Below are 17,420 nucleotides of genomic sequence, written 5' to 3'. Positions count from 1 at the left end.
CTACACCTACCATAGGTTCCACATTAATGTCAAGCGTCGCGACTTCCGAGGAGATGTCCTGGCCTTGGTCCGACAACGAGGCAGCCAGCTGTTGCTGGATGAAGGCGATAGTCGGGGCCGCCTCTGCTGGGTCGACGTAGCCTGTCGCCTTGCCTCCGGGGAAGATTAGTACCGCCAACCTCTTCTCAAGGATGTAAGGCATACCCTTGGCGGCGTTCTTCCCGAAACCGCCGACCCAGGCCCGCAGGGTTGCCAATGCGGTATCCCTCACAGCCGGAGCCTGGAAGAGAGGGTATTGATTAGATTTAAGAATAACTTAAAACTAAAATTAACTTAAAGCTTAACTTAAAATTATAGGGGCTATAAGATCCCTTGAATTTTACCTTAAGTTAGTAATTGATGCAAAACTTAAGCACTAAAACAAAAGAGAACCAGTACCGGAGTTGGAATACTTACCCCGTCTAAGAGCTGGCTCACCAGATCGTAACAGATGGTACACGTCTCGTGGTACCAGACCTGGATGTCCCCGTTGCGGAGTGCGCATGGAGCATGGGACCCGGCAAACTTCGTGTCCACAAGGGGTCTTGAAGTTTGGCGGCGCATCCCGGGATGCTCACAGTTGGTGGTCTGTAAGTGGAAAGACACATGAGTATCTTAAAGACTATCACTTACAGGCTAAAGGACAGAAGACTCCGTTGCATGCCGGAGCTCGGAAAAAAATTTGGGCATAACCCCTCCCTTAATCGCCTGAATAGGCTATAACCCCGGAGAGATCCGGTGAGACAGGTAAGGGAGGGGGGATGGTTTAAGGTACTTAAGATAAACTTAATAGTTTAACCTAATAAAACTTAAACCTAGAACTCGAACGTACCGGACTAAGTCCAGTGCGTGGCGGAGGTGTGTAACTCAGCGAGACGGAGAGGTTAGCAGGGACCAACTGTATGTTCGGTCCACTCTGCTGGGTGGACTAGCACCTTTCCGCTGGATGCCAGGACTCCGGTGGTAAAGGAGCCCTAGTAAGGTGGGAAAGAGCGAGAGGACATACAGGCTCAGGCTAGCAACGGAGCGACGGGGTAGCAAACGGAGGGGGGAAAGGCACCTCCCCCCCCCACGTTACCATCCGGCCGGACCGAGAAGCCGGAGAGGTCCAGATCCAGTCTGGGTCGTGCCCGTTCCCTCTACTACTCCCTCCGCCTGGGGGGATAGAGGGGAGGCAGTCTCGGGTATGCGGAGCGAGCATGGGTGTAGACCGACCCACCCCCCCCCGACTCTATAGAAGAGCGGGAGGGGGGGAAGGTGACTGGACAGGCGTCTGGCTGCCTCGTGATCACGTAGTGACCCCGGGACGGGCGGTAAGAACAAAACAAAGACAACTAAGCCTAGGACAAACCAACTGATCAGAGAGATGCTATCGGGAAGCAACCGAACTGATGAGCGGTAGCATATAGGCCCACTGGACCATAACCAACTGATCAGAGAGATGCTATAGGGAAGCAACCGAACTGATGAGCGGTAGCATATAGGCCCAATGGGCCATGACCTAGGCTAAGCAAGCCAGACGCCTAACTAACCTAAACAAATATCATATAAATAATTCAAATGAATAATAATGAAAGAAAGAAAAAACAATATAGTAGGAGAAAAAATCCAGGAGGAGTGTACGGACTAACCCGAAGGCAAGTCTACCACTCAAAGCTAGTCGGGGCCGATACTAAGAGCCGTGGCTAGGGTCTGGATAGAAGGAGCCTACATAAGGTAAAAGACATGCATGCATGACAAAACCGTGTAGACCGTACCCTAAGTAAAGCGGATAATTAAAATAGAGCGTACATAAATAAGGGGATGTTCTGGGTATGGGTGACCAAGAACGAACCCACCACGAGGCAGAACCATGCTGCCATGCTTCCGACCTAGAGTTCGTATTTATACCTAAAAAACGGCAAATACGGGCTCAGGGCCGGAAAAAAACAACCAACTAACAATAAATACTGAGTACTTAACTTAGCTGCTGCGATGGCTGCACGCTCCATGGTAAATAAATCCAACGAAAGGGCACAAAAAACACAGAGAGAAAAAATGGCACGTGTGAACGTGTGGCGCTAACTGAAAAGGATGGCCACCAGAGGCGCAGCAGTCGCAGAGCATGGGATGGAGTAGTAGTTAGTACTAGCTGCCCACTCTGTGGGTCGGCTCCCCTCTTGGAGGGATTTTGTAGTGGGAGAATTCTATTGGCATTTGGCTCGTGGTAGTGGTCTCACTCGCCATAGTGTTCATACCGACACCCTCTTGGAGGGTGAGCGAGTCAGTTGTACTGATCCCTTTTTTCAATTTGTTTTTTTTCCTTTATTTATTTATTCTCTGGTAGTGTTAGTACATTTACCCTAGAAATAATAGATTAAAGGATATTTCGCGCAGCGACACGAGCTGAGCCCAGAAATGATAATTGGTACAGTTACTCATAGGCCAAGTCTGATAAATTTGTGATGCCAATTTGTCTTGAGTACTTTTTATTTACTTATTACACCATAAAATTTTGTAATTTCAGGAGCTCTGGAACAAGCAATGATGGATGCCTTGGTAAATGACCGAATTGAATTTGTAAAACTTCTCTTAGAACAGGGTGTTACAATGAATAAATTTTTAACTATACAACGACTAGAGGAACTTTACAATTCAGTAAGTATCTATAACAAAGACAATTTTATTCTTTTGGGAAACCAAAACTTATACTTTTTTAGGAGTACGTAAACTCTATGTACTAGTATTGTGATAGAATTATTGTAATCCTTAATATGATATTTTTACATTACTTTTCACAGGTACTAAATTATATTGTCAGATTGGTTTTATCTTTATTATTCTTTTTTTCAGACTTTATTTGTATAAAGTAAAGTCTTCTCATGTTACTCAAGATTTTATACTTTACAGAGTAAAGTTTATATGAATTATAATGGCCGTTACTTTTGTTTGTATAGAAACGGGGACCAGCAAATACATTACGCTACTAATCCGTGATGTCAAGAAGACTGTTCCACGAGACTATCGCTACACTTATCGATATTGGCCTTGTAATTAACAAATTAATGGGTGGTGCATATAGGTGAGTAAGGATTTCTCTTCTGTCTCTTTGTTTTAGTCAAGAATATGTATTTGATGATACTATTTTAGTAAGTAAGTATTTTTATTCAATTCTTTTATATTGGGAAAGAGTCAGAAAATCCTAGAAGAAAAAAAAACATGTAGTACTATTTGTTTGTAACACTTCCTTTTTATGAGAGATATTACTCAAGGTTTGTAAATTGCCAAGTTATAGCATATAACTGTCTCAAGTTTGTTGGAATCGTTTAGTCTACTTTATAAATTAGGATTCCATTTTTTGTTCTCCAATAAAAAATTGTTTAAAAAATTGGTGTTTGTCTTATGTATGTTCCCTTACATCATCTGGTGGCCGATCATAGCAGATTTTTCAAATTTCTGTATAATTTCATTTTGTTAACATATAAGGTGAACTTTAAGTCGAACATTGATGAATGTGCCACAGAACATCAAATTACCTTATGGTACTACTGCTGGAAGCCCAATGCTTTTGTTTTGATATATTTATATTGCTACTTTCATTGTCCCTACTAAAGTAAATAGCTTAGCATCCAGAAATGTCTCTTCTTTTCAAGAATAAATGTTAGTTGGGGAGGCACCCTGTAGAAAAAGCAGAAAAGTTTGTTTGACTAGGGAAGAAGCCTCTTAAATCAAGAAATGGTATATAGTGCAGGAACACTAACAGAACAGCCAAACTGATGGTAGAGAATGCCTTCATAACATGCGCTAACAGTGCAATTGTAGGCAACGCTGGAGACAGATTCATAGATAGCCTGTCATTAAAAATCATATAGTACTCCCACAATAGAAAAGAATAAAGCACAAACACATTACACATATGGAAAATGAACACCTGGAACATGCTGCAGGCAGAGAAAGGTCAAGGTCATGAGGGTGGGGCCAAACAGGAGAAGCAGGGTAATTAAAAGATCAAGAAGCCAGCACCCATATAACAAATACTGCTGCCTATATGTTTGGTCATTTTAAGGATATTTGATAATGAGAACCGATTGTCCTTGAAAAGGAGCCCATAAAAATACCAAATTATAGAAAGTTAATGCCATATTAAGGAGAACAACTGTCTCCCTCTTCAGTAAGGTAATGAATGAGATAAGAGTTACAGAAAGGGCAGTATTTTATACCAAGAGGGCCAGAGGTCAGCCGTTATATTGCTCCAATTGACAATTTCACCTTGATCTTCCTCAATTGCTGGTTTGAGGAAAATTTTATATATAATATCTGAGTCCCAGGCTCCTTTTGAGAGATTCATCATATTTTTATGTTTAATCAATACTGATTCTATCCTCTGGATTTTGAACTGACAATTGCTCCTATAAATTATAAGTGACAAATTCCAGTTTACTGGTCTCAGTCAGGGCAAGAGATTTTGTGAACTCCTGTGTGTCTTTGGGGGACAGCTTTTGTTGGACATTAATCAGGGATTTGGTAGGTATTTGGGTAGGTAAAAGCAAAAGGGTTAGATTTTCCAAGTGTCTTTGTCAACGTCTTAATCCTGTCCAGGTGTGGGATTTTGATTTTATTGTTGAGCATCTCTCTAGTCTTGTTTTGAAGGGGACGGTAGAAGATTATGTTATCTTTATAGATCACTTTCTCAATTATATGGTCAGGGTACTTTAAAGATGCAGCTACTTAAGGATTAGTTTACATTTCCTTTCCAGGAAATGTGGGGAGCAAATCCGTACGGTTCTTAAGAATAAATTGCTGGCTATGCCAATCTTGATAGAAATGTCATGATAACTACAATAGCAAATGTATGAAAGTTAAAATGTATTCTGTCATAACTCTAATTATTAAAATATCAAGAAAAGAAATTTTGTTTTCTGTTTCCCATTCAACTTTAAATTTGATGCTTGGCACTAACACACTTAATTTTGAAAGAAATTGGTTGAAATTATCCCACCTTTTATGCTAAAATGTTAGGATATCATCTACATATCTCATCCACAGTATGTCTGGGTTTTATTGCATTTATTATTATAGTTTCAAAACATTCCTTGTATAGCTTGGCTAAAACAGGACTTAAAGGGCTGCCCATACTGCACCCGAATTTTTGTTTGTAGAATGACCCCCCGAATTAAAAGATGTTATTTGATACACATGATTTAACTAACTTTATTATTTTATCTAGGGCCAGTGGGAAACAGTCTGAATAGGGGGCTAATTTTTATTTCAAAAACCATAGAACGTCATGTACTGGTTCTTTTTTGTGAATACTAGTATAGTGAATCTACCTCTAAGCTTGAAAGTTTTACGTTGTGAAGTGGTATATGTACATGCTTCTTTGAATTTGTAACAGAAATCTTTAGAATGTCTCATATGACTAGGAGAAATTGTGCCTAATAAAGGGGAAAGCAGGCTTGCTAATTATATTTAGAAATTTTATAATTGAAAGGTCTGGCACGAGATAATAGGTCTGAATGGAAGATTATCTTTATGAGTTTTGCGAAGCCCATAAAAGTAAGGTACTTTTGGTTAATGACTTTAAATTTCTCCAGTATTTCAATGCTACTCTTTTTGTCTTTTCTAAAAAATTCTGTGGGGACATTTTGGAGGGAATTTTTGCTAATTGACATACGTGTTTGTGTCACTAAGTAGATGGTTGGTTTAATTGAGGTAAAAGTCTTTGTCCATGATCACGATTTTGTCATCTTTGTCAGATGTACTTATTACACAAGTCAGTTGTGCGGTCTCTGACCAGCTATCACCTTGTACGCGAGGAGTTTGCCAGATCTCACAGATTCCTTGCTTACAATCTTTGATTGTTTTTAACCGGTTACTTGCTAGCGCTTGGAAATAGCCTATTGTTAAGGCCAAAGGTTTGTTAGCTATGAAAAATACGAATTGATTAAAAAATGTGTCATTTCTGGGCTCAGCTCGTGTCGCTTGCGCGAAATATCCTTTAATCTATTATTTCTAGGGTAAATGTACTAACACATACCAGAGAATAAATAAAATAAAGAAAAAGGTCAGTACAACTGACTCGCTCACCCTCTAGGAGGGTGTCGGTATGAACACTAGGCGATGAGACCACTACCACGAGCCAAATGCCAATAGAAATCTCCCACTACAAAACCCTCCAAGAGGGGAGCCGTCCCACAGAGAGAGCAGCTCGTACTACTACTACTCCATCCCATGCTTGCGACTGCTGCGCCTCTGGTGGCCATCCTTTTCAGTTAGCTCACACGAGTCACACGTGTTATTTTCTCTCTGTGATTTTGTTGCCCTTTCTTCGGATTTTCGATAATGGAGCGTGCAGCTATTGCAGCAGCTAAGTTAAGTACTCAGTATTTACGGTTAGCGAGTTTTTTCCGTCCCCGAGACAGTATTTGCCGTTTTTTAGGTACAAATACGTTCTCGGGGGCTGGAAGCATGGCAGCATGTCTGCCGCATGTTGGGTTCGTTCTTGGTCTCCCATACCTAGAACATCCCTTATTATTTACGCTCTATTTTGATTATCCGCGTCGTTAGGTCTACTCAGGTTGTCATACATGTATGTATTTCACCTTATGTAGGCTTTTTCTATCCAGACCCTAGTCCAGGTTCTTAGTATCGGCCCCTGACTAGCTTTGAGTGGTAGACTCGACCTTCGGGCTAGTCGCACACTCCTGGATTTTTCTCCTCCGCTTTTTTACTTCTTTCTTTCATTTTTAATTATATATATATTTATATGTTTTGTCACTGTGAGGTTAGTTAGCGTCTGGCTTAGCCTAGGTCCCGGCTCGTAGAGCCTAGTCTAAAATACCGTTGATCAGTTCGGTCGCTTCCACATAGCTTCTTTCTGATCAGTTGGTTTAGCCCTATGGGTCCTATATGCTACCGCTTTTTGCAGTTCAGGTTGCTTCCCGATAGCTTCTCTCTGATCAGTTGGTTGGCCTAGGCTTGGTTACTGTATCTTAGTTTACCGCCTCGTGGTCACTACGTGATCACGAGTCAGCCAGACGCCTGCCAGTCCCCCCCTCCCCTCTCCCGCTCCCTCTCCATAGAGTCGGGTGGGGGTGGGTCGGTCTGTCCTTGCTCGCCCCGCATGCCCGAGCCTGGCTCCCCCTCTCCCCTCCATCCGGAGGGACCTGGGAGTCCGACAGTCCCTGACTGGTTCCGACCTCTCCGCTTCTCGGCTCGGCCGGGTGGTGGTACGTTGTGGGGGGCCCTGGCCTTTCCCCCCCCACCCCCCTCCGTTTACTTCATTGCCCTTCCGGGCTAGCTCGAGTCTGTATGTCATCTCGCCCTTCCCTCCTTACTAGAGCTCCTCCATATCGGAGCCCTGGTATCCAGCGGAAGGGTATAGTCCACCGTAGTTGGACCGGAGCATACAGTAGGTCTTTACTAACCGTACCGTATTGCTGAGTTACTACAACTCCGCTTCACTGGACCTAGTCCGGTTCATTGCATGACATTGCATGTAGGTTTAAGTTATCTTTAAGTTTATCTTAAGTTTCTTAAAACCATCCCTACCCCTCCCTTTCATTTTACCGGATCTCCTCCGGGATATAGCCTATTCAGGCAATGCAGGAGGGGTTATGCCCAAATTTTTTCCGAGCTCGGATGTAACGGAGTTCTTTGTCCTTAGTCTGTAAGTGTTCCCCCTTTAAGATACTCATGTGTCTTCCCACTTACAGGCCACCAACTGTGAGCATCCGGGATGTTCCGCTACACTTCAGGACCCCTGTGGACACGAAGTTTTTGCGGTCCCATGCTCATGCGCGACTCCGCACGGGGACATCCCAGGTCTGGTACCATGAGACGTGTAACCATATGTTACGATCTGGTTGAGCCAACCCATCTTTTGGAAGGCGTAAGTACTTCCTTCTCCGGCCATGCTGCTTGCTCCGCTTCTTTTAGTACTTAAGTTTACGTTATTTACTTTAACTTAAGACATCTAGTTTAAGTTATATTCTAAGTTTTAGTTTTAAGTGATTCTTAAATCTAAAATATACCCTCTCTTACAGGCTCCGGCAGTAAGAGATACGGCACTGGCTACCCTGCGGGCCTGGGTCGGAGGTTTTGGCAAGAACGCCGCCAAGGGTCAGCCCTACATACTGGAGAAGCGATTAGCTCTGTTAATCTTTCCCGGAGGCAAGGCGACTGGGTACGTCGACCCGGTAGAGGCGACCCCTCCTCTATTGCCTTTATCCAACAACAAACTGGCGGCCTCCTTAAACAGAACAAGACCAGGATATCTCCACGGATGTCGCAACCCTGGATATAAATGTTGAACCTATGGTAGGTATAGACGACCTGTTGCCGAGGTAAGTAATGCAGGTACCCCCAAGGGTCTCCCTTGGGAGTGACTGTTTCTTCTACCCCGTGTCTGCAAAACCTCTTCCCAATCCTTTCCAAGGCTTTACGGGTGATGAGTTATATACTCCTCCAGAGGCTTCGGTTAGACCTAAGATCAAGTCCAAACATATGACCTTGACTAAGACGTCATCGTCTTCGAAGAAGACGTCCTCGTCTTCTTCCTCGCGCAAGTCGTCCGGCTCGTAATCCCGGCCCAAGACAGGTCTAAAGGGTCTAGCTCCGGCTCAAAGTCCTCAAAGAGTAAACCTAAGGAGAAATCCCGCACCCCGGCAGTATCACCAGTTCCACTACCTTTGGTGCCTATTCAGAGTCTCCCCTCCACCTCCGCAGCAGCGGCTTTGAAACACACCAATGCTGGCCTGTTGCAACAGGTGGGCGACCTAGTGGGCTCCCTTAAGACGAGTATGGAACATATGATATCCGCCTGTCGGACAGGATCACTTTCTCAGGACACTATTATAGCCGGTCTAAGAGAAGCCCCTCTTGCCTCTCCCTCAACCTCCAACACTAGCGGATCTCAGCTTCCCCCGCATGACTCGCTGCCCGCTTTCTCCATGAACAATCCTTGGAGAGTAGCATCATACGCCCCCTTCCAAGATGGTCTCATCTCCATACCGGAGTTTGGAACTCGAAGAATAGAGGACTCGAGTTCTACCCGGAAGGCCTACAGCCTCCCTTCATAGGCTACGCTAGGCTCACGCCTTCGGCTATGGTTAGGGATGACAGGGTACCAAAGGAGACAGTCCTCTATTGCTCGAGACCAGGCTCAGCTGAGAATGGCTCAGATGTTTCTTTAGGAGGATGGACTGTTCGAAACACCAAGATCCAACCATTCAAAAGTCCCTTTACCATTTTCACGATGGACGGGAGTACCCCGCTCCCTTTCCTAACCAAGATAGCTAGGTCGACCATCTCAGCAGCTCAGAAAGGGGAACCCATGCCTCAGTTAAAAGAAGCAGACCCCACATCTCCGTTGCTCCCTTCAATTGGAGAATTGTGGGAAGACTTGCCTAATACTTTCACAGCTGGCAAACTCAAACCTGACTGTGCTATGGAGCAGTTTGGTGAAAAGCTGCCCAGGCTCCCTGATAGTCTTATTCAAGCGGAATTTGACTCGAAAACACGACTAGCCAGGTCAATCAACCTGATGGCTATGTCTGAGGTAGCAACCATGGCTTATGGTTCAGAACCAATTTTTAAGCTTATGACCAAAGCCCTGACTCAAACGGTGCAGTCAGATATGTTCGAGTTTGCCACTGCCAGAACGAATTGTAGGAAGCATGTCCTGCTAGAGGCAACCATTCGTCATGAACCGAATAGGTTACTCTCTTCTAACATCTGGGGCGCAGATCTCTTCCCAGAGGCTATGGTAAAGGAAGTCCAGGCAGAGGCTACGAGGTTGAACCAGAGCCGGCCTTAAGGACCGTTGGGGGTCTTACGGCTAGGGAGAAGGCAAGACCTGACACCAAAAGGTAAGGGGCAAAGGAAACCCAGACGTTTCCAGCCTTACCAAAAGAAGCAACCGCGCTTCCCTCAACAAGTTCCTACAGTGCCGTTAGTGCAGACAGCCCAGCCCTCCACGTCTAAAGGTCAATCACAGCCTATTTATGTGATATCCCCTCAGCCTCAGCCCTCCACCTCATACGCCATCTCTCCAGCTTACAATCAAGCCTTCGAGAGTCAAGCTTCTCAGAAGTATGACCGCTCGAACAAGGGAGGCAGAGGTAAGCGGTCCTTTCGTGGGAGAGGATCGGGAGGCCCCTTCAATAGGGGAAAGCACTTCAGAGGAGGTCGAGGGGGTTACCAGAACCAATGAAGAACTTCAGGTAGGAGGGAGGCTGTTTCACTTTCGCCACCGGTGGAACTTCAGCCAGTGGGCTCAGAGCATAGTGTCAAAAGGGCTGGGTTGGAGCTGGTTGACGAACCCACCTCCAGCCAGACCTTTCCGTCAACTTCCTTCCAAGGAATTGACAGAGTACGCAGAGGACCTCCTTCAGAAAGGAGCTATAGTCAAAGTCAAAAGGTTAAAATTTCAAGGTCGCTTGTTCAGCGTTCCAAAGAAAGGCTCAAACAAAAGAAGGGTAATCTTAGACTTGTCCCGCTTAAACTTAGCCATCCGCTGCGACAAGTTCAAGATGCTCGATCTCACAGGTGCGGACCTTACTTCCCCGTGGGGCCGTCACCACCTCTATCGATCTTACAGACGCCTGACTATCATATCCCTATTGCAAGACACTTCCGTCCGTATCTGGGATTCAAGATAGGAGATCAGACGTTCTCCTTCAAGGTAGTCCCGTTCGGGCTCAACGTGGCACCCAGGGTGTTCACGAAGCTAGCGAAGTAGTAGTGCAACAGCTCAGAGCTCAAGGGATTATGGTATGTAGTAGCGTATCTCGACGATTGGTTGATCTGGGCCCCATCAGTCGAAGAATGCAACAAGGCCACACTGAAAGTGATCCAATTCCTAGAATATCTAGGATTCAAGATAAACAGATCCAAATCAAGACTCACTCCAGAGTCAAACTTTCAGTGGCTAGGCATTCAATGGAATCTATCCTCACACACTCTGTCGATTCCATCCACCAAAAGGAAAGAAATAGCGAAGTCAGTCAAGCAATTTCTAAGTCACAAACTAGCAATCCAGGAGAGCTCAGGAAAGGATCCTCGGCTCTCTCCAGTTTGCTTCAGTAACGAACATCTTAATGAAAGCCAAACTAAAAGATCTAACCAGGATCTGGCGCTCACGAGCAAATGTCAGGTTCAGGGACAAGCTATCCTCAGTGCCTCTGATTCTAAAGAACCGGCTTCGGCCTGTGGGCAAAAGTCAAGAATCTGTCAGTGTCAGTTCCTCTTCAGTTCCCTCCACCAGGGATCACCATCCACACAGACGCGTCCTTAAGCGGCTGGGGAGGGTACTCCCAAGTCAAAAAGGTTCAAGGAATTTGGTCACCCCAGTTCCGTCAGTTCCATATAATGTACTGGAGGCATGGCAGTTTTCTTGACTCTGAAAAGATTACGCCCACCAAGGTACTCCACATAAAGCTAGTCTTGGACAGCGCAGTGGTAGTACATTGCATAAACACAGAGGAGGCTCCAAGTCGCGTCATCTAAACCACGTCATGATAGCCATCTTCTCCCTGGCAGACAAATTCAGTTGGCATCTTTCCTCCTCCACCCACATGAGCTGGAGTGAGAAACGTCATAGCAGACGCCCTATCCCGATCAGTAACCCCTAGAGTCGGAATGGTCTCTAGACGAGAGTTCGTTCCAATGGATCCTTCAAAGAGTCCCAGGGCTACAGGTGGATCTCTTCGCATCACAAGCAAACCACAAACTACCGTGTTAGTAGCCCCCAACCTGGACCCTCTGGCTTACGCCACGGACGCCCTGGCTCTGGACTGGAACAACTGGGAGAAGATTTACGTCTTCCCTCCAGTGAATCTCCTTATGAAGGTATTAGACAAACTCAGGACATTCAGGGGTCAAGTGGCTCTAGTAGCCCCAGACTGGCCGAAGAGCAATTGGTACCCATGATTCTGGAACTGGGCCCTTCGTCCCCTTCGGATCCCCAGTCCCAAGCTCTCCCAGTCAGTACAAACGAAGACTGTGTTCGCTTCCTCAGGGATTCTCAAAACCCTAACTTTATGGATTTCATGAAGTTTGCGGCAAAAAGAGATGCGAATATTGACCCTCAGAATATTCTTTTCCTGGAATCCGATAAAAGGGATTCAACTTTGAGGCAGTATGATGCTGCCGTCAAAAGTTAGCAATCTTCCTGATAGAGTCAGATATCAGATTCATCACAGTTAATTCTGCTATATCCTTTTTCAGATCTTTATTTGAAAAGGGTTTAGCAGCTAGCACTATTACGACGAACAAGTCAGCATTGAAAAAGATATTTCAATTTGGATTTAACTAGACTTGACAGATACCTATTTCTCGTCTATTCCTAAAGCATGTGCTAGACTTAGGCCCTCTGTCAGGCCTACGTCAGTTTCATGGTTCTTAAACGATGTTTCTAAACTGGCTTCCGAAACCGATAATGACACATGCTCGTTTATGTGCTCCTAAGGAAAACTCTGTTTATTAAGCCTAGCTCAGGAGCAAGAATTTCAGAACTGTCGGCTTTATCCAGAGATCCGGATCATGTTCATTTCCTTCCCACAGGGGAAGGTGCTACTTTCTCCGGAACGTAGTTTTTTTTAGCAAAGAATGAAGATCCTTTGATGAGGTGGGAACCTTGGAAGGTATTACCCCTTCCGCAAGATGTTTCCCTTTGTCCAGTTTCAACCTTACGAGCCTTTCTATCCAGGACCTCCTCTTCCTCATCGGGGGGCCCCTCTTTAGGAGGGAAAAAGGTGGTACTTTATCCACTAAAGGCATCAGGCAACAAATCCTGTACTTTATCAAACAAGCCAATCCTGACTCCTTTCCCAAAAGCACATGATGTCAGGGCAGTAGCCACCTCAATTAATTACTTCCAGCATATGAATTTTGATGATTTAAAGAAGTATACCGGATGGAAATCGCCGACAGTGTTCAAAACGTCACTACCTTAAGTCCTTGGAAGCTCTGAAATTCCCAGCAGTAGCAGCGGTAACATAGTTTTTCCCCTGACTCTAGTTAGATTATAGTAGAAGATTCAGTCCTCCTTTTCACCTGCCTCACCCAACAGTTCGTCTATTCCTACCTTGTTCATTAGCTTAGCATTCACCTTGTGTCTTAGCTGCTTTATGATTATATAGTGTCCCTTTTGTCTGGTTAGGGACACACACAGCTGATTACCATACTGATCTATAGATGTTATCCCCTTATTTTTATGCTAGGGGATACATCATATTACAATGGTTACGGGTTTTGTATATTAAGTCATATACATTCCTGAGATATATATTTTTGTGATTGATCAAATATTTATGTAACTTTATATTAATTGCTAGTTCTATTTTGATACATGTTGTTACACAGATTTATTATGATAGGTAATCATTTTACCTATTTGTATATATGGTAAATTACCTTATATTATTAACATAATTAGTTTTTAAGGGTAATTTAAGCATAATTCTGATTTTGTTTTACTGTGTATTTGTATCTTTTTAGCAATTATATTCATTCATTTTTATTTGTATCTTTATTTGAGACCTATTTTGTTTACTTTCTTTACAATCTTGTGCTGTTTCTCTGGTACGATTTCGCGCAAGCGACACGAGCTGAGCCCAGAAAAAGGATTTTGACGTAAGGAAAAATCTATTTCTGGGCAACGATTGGCTCGTGTCGCCAGCGAAATACCCCCCTACCCGTCCCTTCGCTCAAGATTGTCTGCTAACTTCAGGATGGCCACCAGAGGCGCAGCAGTCGCAAGCATGGGATGGAGTATAGTAGTACGAGCTGCTCTCTGTGGGACGGCTCCCCTCTTGGAGGGTTTTGTAGTGGGAGATTTCTATTGGCATTTGGCTCGTGGTAGTGGTCTCACTCGCCTAGTGTTCATACCGACACCCGCCTCCTAGAGGGTGAGCGAGTCAGTTGTACTGACCTTTTTCTTTATTTTATTTATTCTCTGGTATGTGTTAGTACATTTACCCTAGAAATAATAGATTAAAGGATATTTCGCTGGCGACACGAGCCAATCGCCCAGAAATAGATTTTTCCTTACGTCAAAATCCTTTTTTGTAGCGAGCAAATGGCTTTTATAAATCTATGGGGACAGGGTAATTCTTGTTAAGGTCAGGCTGATGCATTTAGTAAAATGCCTTTTTATATCTGGTAAAATTACAGCTAAGAAGAGATATGTTTAAAAGGAAGTTGACTAAACCCCATAGCAAGATTAATATCAACAAAAGATTTTGCAATATCCACTCCCTATCAATTGATTTCTTCATTTTTTTATTTATTGTATCCATTTATCACGAGGTTATAAAAAATATAAAAACTCTTCCCAAAATTCACACTAAAATGAGCAGTATGATAATAAAACATTTTTAATTGAAAATACTCTTGATGCTTATTATAAAATATTTTCTTCCAGAAAGCTAGCAGTTTTTCACTCTTAAAAAATTGTATGAGATTTAATCACTCGTCTTTTAATTAAGAGTATGTATATTTTTATCTAATGTATTTTATTTCATATATCTACAGATCTTTCTACAAAACTCGCAGAAAGTTTCGATCAATTTATGAGAATTCTCTCACTGTATCTCCTCGGCTCCAGCGTAACAATAGCAGCATTTTCCAGGCTGGAAAAAATATTTTGAAAAATGCCCAGAATTCACCAAAATCATACTCTAGTCATGGAGACGTGCATTCAGATTATGAATTTGATTATCCTTTCAGTGAACTTCTGGTATGTAGAGATACTTTCATCTTATTTTAATGGCTTATAAGCTAAGACTGTTAATGTCATAATTATTGTATAATTTTTCAACAGTAACAATAGAATATTTATTTACCTTTTATAAGATACCAAGTTATTGAAGAATATTTAATGTTTTTGAAACTTATAATTCATTTATGTGGAAGAGTAAATAAAAAGTTGAAAATATAAATTCTTTATTATGTACAAGTTTTTTAACCACTAGTAAATTTTGCCTTAATTATTTTTATTATTTGAAAGGTCTGGGCAGTTTTAACAAAGAGGCAAGGGATGGCTATGCTAATGTGGCACCATGGAGAAGAAGCAATAGCCAAAGCTTTGGTTGCTGCTAAGCTGTACAAAGCTTTGGCACATGAAGCTGCTGATGATGATTTAGAAACTGAAGTATATGAGGAGCTTAGAAGCTATGCAAAAGAATTTGAGACCTTGGGTGAGTTTTCACTACAGATCTTATCTTGTTTTCAGTACTTGAAATATGGTTTTCTGGGCGATTGGCTCGTGTCGCTGCGCGAAATATCCTTTAATCTATTATTTCTAGGGTAAATTGTACTAACACATACCAGAGAATAAATAAATAAAGAAAAAGGTCAGTATAACTGACTCGCTCACCCTCAAGAGGGTGTCGGTATGAACACTATGGCGAGTGAGACCACTACCACGAGCCAAATGCCAATAGAATTCTCCCACTACAAAATCCCCCCAAGAGGAGAGCCGACCCACAGAGTGGGCAGCAACTACTACTACTACTCCATCCCATGCTGCCGACTGCTGCGCCTCTGGTGGCCATCCTTTTCAGTTAGCGCACACGATACACACGTGCCCTTTTTTACTCGGTGTTTTTTGTGCCCTTTTCTTTGGATTTATTTACCATGGAGCGTGCAGCCATCGCAGCAGCTAAGTTAAGTACTCAGTTGTTTATGCTATTTGGTTTTTTCCGGCCCTGAGCCCGTATTTGCCGTTTTTTTAGGTATAAATACGAACTCTAGGTCGGAAGCATGGCAGCATGGTTCTGCCTCGTGGTGGGTTCGTTCTTGGTCGCCCATACCCAGAACATCCCCTTACTTAAGTACGCTCTATTTTAATTATCCGCTTTGTTTAGGGTACGGTCTACACGGTTTTGTCATGCATGCATGTCTTTTACCTTATGTAGGCTCCTTCCATCCAGACCCTAGCCACGGCTCTTAGTATCGGCCTCGGCTTAGCTTTTGACGTGGTAGACTTGCCTTCGGGTCCAGTTCCCCGTACACTCCTGGATTTTTTCTCCTACTATGTTGTTTTCTTTCTTTCATTATTATTCATTTGAATTATTTATATATTTGTTAGGTTAGTTAGGCGTCTGGCTTTGCTTAGCCTAGGTTATTGCCCATAGGGCCTATATGCTACCGCTCTTCAGTTCGGTTGCTTCCCGATAGCATCTCTCTGATCAGTTGGTTATGTTTCTAGGCTTAGTTGTTTATTGTTTTGTTCTTACCACCGCCCCGTGGTCACTACGTGATCACGAGGCAGCCAGACGCCTGTCCAGTCACCTTCCCCCCCTCCCGCTCTTCTATAGAGTCGGGGGGAGGGGGTGGGTCGGTCTGCCCATGCTCGCTCTGCATACCCGAGCCTGCCTCCCCTCCATCTCCCCCCAGGCGGAGGGAGTAGAGGGACGGGACTGACCCAGACTGGACTCGACCTCTCCGGCTTCTCGGTCCGGCCGGATGGTAAGGTGGTGGGGGACTGGCCTTTCCCCCCTCCGTTGCTACCCCCCGTCGCTCCGTTGCTAGCCCGAGTCTGTATGTCCTCTCGCTCTTTCCCACCTTACTAGGGCTCCTTTACCACGGAGACCTGGCATCCAGCGGAAAGGTGCTAGTCCACCCAGCAGGGTGGACCGGAGCATACAGTTGGTCCCTTCTAACCACTCCGTCTCGCTGAGTTACAACACTCCGCCACGCACTGGACTTAGTCCGGTACGTTCGAGTTTTTAGGTTTAAGATCTATTATGTTAAACTAGTAAGTTTATCTTAAGTACCTTAAACCATCCCCCCTCCCTTACCTGTCTCACCGGATCTCTCCGGGGTTATAGCCTATTCAGGCGATAAGGGAGGGGTTATGCCCAAATTTTTTCCGAGCTCCGGCATGCAACGGAGTTCTTCTGTCCTTTAGCCGTAAGTGATAGTCTTTAAGATACTCATGTCTTTTCACTTACAGACCACCAACTGTGAGCATCCGGGATGCGCCGCCACACTTCAAGACCCATGTGGACACGAAGTTTGCCGGTCCCATGCTCCATGCGCGACTCCGCACGGGGACATCCAGGTCTGGTACCACGAGACGTGTACCATCTGTTACGATCTGGTGAGCAGCTCTTAGACGGGGTAAGTATTCCAACTCCGGTAACTGGTCCTCATTTGTTATAGTGCTTAAGTTTTTTTACATTAATCACTAACTTAAGATAAAATTCAGGGGGTCTTGTAGCTATAATTTTAAGTTAAGCTTTAAATTGGTTTTAGTTTAAGTTATTCTTAAAATCTAATCAATACCCTCTCTTCCAGGCTCCGGCTGTGAGGGATACCGCACTGGCAACCCTGCGGGCCTGGGTCGGCGGTTTTGGGAAGAACGCCGCCAAGGGTATGCCTACATTCTTGAGAAG

The 17,420-nt window shown here is 44.1% G+C and overlaps 1 protein-coding gene and 1 pseudogene across 13 annotated transcripts in view; one reads left to right on the top strand and one right to left on the bottom strand.

The window, feature by feature from the left end:
• The window catches only part of LOC135215595 (transient receptor potential cation channel trpm-like), a 655,531-nt gene that overhangs the window by 113,445 nt on the left and 524,666 nt on the right, over window positions 1-17,420 (bottom strand). The gene's annotated exons all lie outside the window — the stretch shown is intronic.
• Window positions 1-17,420, top strand: part of LOC135215321 (transient receptor potential cation channel trpm-like) — a 40,178-nt pseudogene that overhangs the window by 16,639 nt on the left and 6,119 nt on the right.

The sequence above is a fragment of the Macrobrachium nipponense genome, chromosome 5 (genome assembly GCF_015104395.2).
Source record: "Macrobrachium nipponense isolate FS-2020 chromosome 5, ASM1510439v2, whole genome shotgun sequence".
In the NCBI taxonomy this organism is placed as follows: domain Eukaryota; kingdom Metazoa; phylum Arthropoda; class Malacostraca; order Decapoda; family Palaemonidae; genus Macrobrachium; species Macrobrachium nipponense.
This window is presented reverse-complemented; position numbering and strand designations above follow the sequence as displayed.